Source organism: Macaca fascicularis, chromosome 15 (genome assembly GCF_037993035.2).
Source record: "Macaca fascicularis isolate 582-1 chromosome 15, T2T-MFA8v1.1".
In the NCBI taxonomy this organism is placed as follows: Eukaryota; Metazoa; Chordata; class Mammalia; order Primates; family Cercopithecidae; genus Macaca; species Macaca fascicularis.
This window is the reverse complement of record NC_088389.1, coordinates 60,292,473-60,297,928: the sequence shown is the minus strand read 5'-3', so window position 1 is coordinate 60,297,928 and position 5,456 is coordinate 60,292,473.

Below are 5,456 nucleotides of genomic sequence, written 5' to 3'. Positions count from 1 at the left end.
CTTCCAGGCAGCCAAGGGGCTATTCAAACCCAAGACCTGGAAGATTTTCATAGGTGCTGACATACGAAGCCGGAATGCAGAAGGGACAAGACAGAACTGACACCTGTGCAGTCAGGCGTGGCCAGCCACTCTGGATATCCACATTACGCCTTCAGGAGCTTGAAGTAGGCTCCACCCAGGAGAGAGACAGGGAGGAAAAGGGTGATGGGTGGGAGAGAGAGAGGAAGCAGGAGGGGAGATAAGCGGGTAGAGGGAAAGAGACGAGGGTAGAAGGATAGGGAAGGAGACAGGAAAAGAGAGAGAGAGAAATTTGGGGGAGAGGGCCCCAGTTTTCAGGCCTGCACCTTCAGCAAACCTCACCTTTGCTGCTGCCCTTGTTATTGTTCGACAGAGGAAAACCTTCCAGGCCACTCTCCTGGAAGCACAGAACTGCTCCGGAGAGCCAGGAATACTGACCAAGCCACCCACAGCAGGGGCAGGGAGGTCCTGCAAAGGAGCATGTATGGAGTTCCCACTGTACCTTTGTATGCAAGGCACTAGCTAGGGGCTTTACCCTCAGTCACAGATATCATCTTCAAGGAGCCCCTAAGGTAATACCCTATTATCTCTCTATCTTGCACATGAGGAAACTGAGTCTCTATAACAGTAATTTGCCCAAGCCACTCAGCTGGAAAGTGGCATAGCTGGAATTTGAATCCAGGTCTCCCAAACACCTGACCTCTGCTCTTTCTACCTGAATTAAGCCAGTTCGTAAGACCTACAAGGCCCTGGAATCCATCAAAGTGACTGTGATACTTTCCAGATCTTTGACCCCAGCCATATCCCTTCTCTTCTCTTCTCTTCTCTGAGCCTCAACTTCCTCATTTGCAATATGAGAGAAAATTGTTCTAAAAATTAAATGAGACAGGAAGTTGAGAATGCTTTGTCATTCACTAGGTCAGCACTGCAGAGCTTCATCACATTTTTTTTTTTTTTTTGAGACAGGGTCTCCCTCTGTCACCCAGGCTGGAGTATAGTGCAATTATAGCTCACTGCACTCTCAAAGTCTTCAGTGATCCTCCCACCTCAGCCTCCACAGCAGCTGGGACTACAGGTGTGCACCACTGCACTTGCCTAGTTTTTAAAAATTTTTGTAGAGATAGGGGTTTGCTATGTTGAGAAATCTGGTTTCCAACTTCTGGCCTCAAGCAATCCATTCACCTTGGCCTTCCAAAGTGCTGGGATTATAGAATCACACTTCTTGACTATTCTCAAAAACCACCTCCACCCATAATGGAGGTGGCCAAATCTATACAGATAGAACTCTACCCATCCCTCTCTCAGGACTCTGAAAGAGCATTCTCTGCCCAGAGTCATGAGTAACTTGAAAGCAGAATTGCACCCCACTTGTCTACCCCAAATGATCACCACAGAAACCAACACTTAGTAGGGACTCAATAAATGCTATTGAATGAAAGAAAACATAAATCCGAATGAAAAGTTTGCCACAAGACACATCACGTGCTGTGACGAAGAGCTGGAAATCAAAAGAACCGGTTCTGGCTCTACTAATAATGCATTATGGGCACTCACTGGCCCTCTCTGGATCTCAGGGATCCCATTCATTAAACTGAGAGAGGTGGAGTAGGTATTCTCTGGCAGTCCATTTCAGCTCTAATTTTGTGTGAGGCTGTGGGGTTAAGGGGAAAGAAAGATCACACCTTCTGTAGCCCACCCTCCCCTCTCCATGAAAAGCCAAAGCTACATTACGGTCATATTTGAGGATAATCAGGGAACATTCTAAATAAATGGCATCTATGTGACTCCTGATTTAATCAGAAACAGACAAGCAACATTCTGAACAGCCAGGTCCTTCAGTCTGTGGAACACAGACTCACTCAGGTGCGCACTGAGTTTTACAGTTTTCAAAGTGCTTCACCTCCTTTGTCTTATTTAAACCTCAGCACAGCCCTGTGAGGGGCCCTACAATGGCAGAAGTCATCATCCTGTTTTACTGACCATGAAACTGAGGTCACAGGGATGAAGTGACTTACCCAGAGTCATATGGGGAAACAGTAGCAGAGCTGAGATGTGAACCCAGAACCGGGCTCCTGACCCCAAATTTTGCCTTCTTTCCTTTACACAGTTCACCTGTATACAGGCTGTGAGCAGGAGATGAACTCATTCAACCAAAGCCTGATTTGGAGGTTCACAAGTTTACCACCTGGATGGAAAACTATCCAGCACAATGGAGCATTTTAAAGTCAAATTTGGAGGAGAAGAGTGTATGCAGTGATACCAGATGGGCTTGTGGCCATGGAGAGTCGGCTGTATGGGAGGCAAGAGGCCAAGCCTGGGCTGCAAGCCTCATATGCCACTCAGTGTCACAGCAGGAAGGATGGCCTATGTGCAACCTCTGAATACGGAGATACTGAAAGCCAGCCATGCCCACAGATACATATCCACTGCCCAAGCTCTTTTCCCCATGCCTACCCCTTCCCCCAGCTGTCCTGGTTGTCTTAACCCTTCCCCTGGGACTCCCAGGACCGACCTTGAGATCCTGCAACTAAAAGGTTAAAGCCTGCATCGCAGGGGGGCCAGTCTGAGCAGGCTTCCATTCTGATTGATCCAGGGCATATTCTGATTGGTCAATACCTCCTGCCCTGCGGAGTGTTAAAAATTTTTCTTTAGTTATAGAAAAAATTGAATTTTATTGGTTAAAACATTGTATCTATGATACATTCCTATAAAACAGCAGGAAATTGTAATTCCTGCAGCTAATATGAATTCTACTCAAGAACATGCTATTTTGGTTCTTTTGATGAAATTCTACCCTAAAAACTCTTCTTTCATCAATTAAAAAAAAAAGACTAATTTACATCAATTGTTGTTATGCAACAGCTATTGCCATTTAATAGAGAAAGTGGCCACCATTTCCCCTGCATTATTTCTACCATATAATCAGTTCCTAATAACCTATTATTGTCCTCCCATAAAAATCTCTGCATCCTAATGTCTTGGCCTGCTCATTTCATTGTCTGTTGGTAGAGCCTTTCTTTCCTATAACCCACAATGCCCTCTTGTCAGAAGAGCATCCTGAACACAATAAGTATGATGATTGACATTATAGTTTTACATTATACTCTGCCCCTGCTCCAGGCTTTCTAATTCAGAAAATAGGATATTGTTAATATTACTCCCTCAGGCTAGAAGAGACCTTGGGGAATGTCTTAGTGCTTCTCTACCATTTTGAGTTTGAAGATACTTTTTTAACAGCTATAAATTCCACAGTCCTTGCAACATACAAGGTAGATAGACCTTTCAGTAAACATTGAGAAATTTTATGTCCAAAACATGACCAAAAATTCAGTAACATCTTAAAATGAATTTGCATTTTATTTGTCACACAGCTTGACATACATTTGAAAAGCAGATATATATGTGTGTGTGTGTGTGTGTGTGTGTGTGTGTGTGTGTGTGTGTGTATAAAAATCAGGTTGAGTATCCCATATCCAAAATTCTTGGGAACAGAGTACTTCAGATTTTGAATTTGGGGGGATTTTGGAATGTTTGCATGTACATAAAGAGATGTCTCAGGGACAGGACTCAGATCTAAACACAAAATTTATTTATGTTTCATATATACCTTATAGACATAGTCCAAATGTAATTTTATACAACATTTTTATAATTTTATGCATGAAATAAAGTTTGTGTACATTGAACCATTGGAAAGCAAAGGTGCCACTCTCCCAGTCACCCATGTGGACAATCTGGTTGTTTGGCATCACCATCATTCCTGACTCTGAATTTATATGCTACTGATTAGCAATCATTTTCTTATGCTAATTCACACCTAAGTACTTGATAGTAAAAAATATGACATACCATTAATGCAGTAAAAAAATAATGTGTTCAGGGTAACTGAGCAGCACAGTAGCATCACCAGAATACCTGCATCAACTGTAAAACAACAGCAACAAGTAACAGCAGGCTTTCATTCTCCATCTACAATGCTGTTTTAATTAAAAAGTTACTGTACACTGTATATTTGGGGTGGTGAGTGAGAAGAATCATCACAAGCAGTTGAGCCAGGCATGATGGTTCATGCTTCTAATCTCAATACTTTGGGAGGCTGACATGGGAGGATCACTTGAGGCCAGGAGCTAGGGACCAGACTGGGTAACATAGTGGGAACCTATCTATACAAAAATAAAAGAAATAAAAATTTAAACAAAATTAGCCAGGCATGGTGGTTCATGCCTGTAATCCCAGCTACTTAGGAGGCCAAGATGGAAGGATCACTTGATCCCAGGCCCTCAAGGCTGCAGTTTTCTATGATCGTCCCATTGCACTCCAGCCTGGGCAACAGAGCAAGACTCTATCTCAAAAAAAACAAAACAAAACAAATGAACCCACAAACAGTTGAAGGATCAGGAAGGGGGTATGCTGAGACATAGATGGAGTCACTGGTGAGTTCCACCAAATGTTGGAACTTCATAAATTATTCCAATAAAATAGAAGAGAAAGGAATACTTCACATCTCAATCACTGAAGCTACTATTACCCTAATACCAAACAAGATGAAGACATCATGAGAAAAGCATAGACCAATATATTTTATGAATATAGATGTAAAATCTTCAACAAAATGCTAGCAAACTGAATTCAACAACATATAAAAAGGATTATACAACATGCCCAAGTGGTATTTATCTCAGAATGTAAGGTTGGTACAGCATATGAAAATTAATCAATATACTATGGCATATTAATAGAATAAAGGACAAAAACTACAAAATCATCTCAATAGAGGCAGAAAATACATTTGATAAGATCCAACTCCATTTCATGATGCAAAAAAAAAAATCTCAACAAAGTAGGCATAGGAGAGAATTTTCTCAATCTGAAAAAGGGAAGGTATGAAAAACTCACTGCTAACATCATACTTAATGGTGAAAAAACCAAATGCTTTCCCTAAGATCAGGAACAGGAAAAGGATGTACATTCTCCCCACTTTTTTTTCAACTCTTTTCTTAGATTCAGCGGGTATATGTGCAGGTTCATTACACGGGTAAATGGCACATTGCTGAAGTTTAGTGAACAAATGATCCCATTACCCGGGTAGTCAGAATAGTACCCAACAGGTAGTTTTTCAACCCTTACCCCGCTCCCACCCTCCCTCCTCTAGTAGCCCCCAGTGTCTATTGTTCCCATCTTTATGTCCATGTGTATTCAATGTTTAGCTCCCACTTCTGAGTGAGAACATGTGGTATTTGGTTTTCTGTTCCTGCATTAATTCGCCTAGAATAATAGCCTCCAGCTGAATCCATGCTGTTGCAAATAAAATGATTTCATTCTTTTTATGGCTGCATAGTATTCCATGGTATATGTATAGCACTTTTTTTTTAATCCAGTTCATCATTGATGGGCATCTAGGTTGACTCCATATCTTTGCTATTAAGCATACTGCTGCA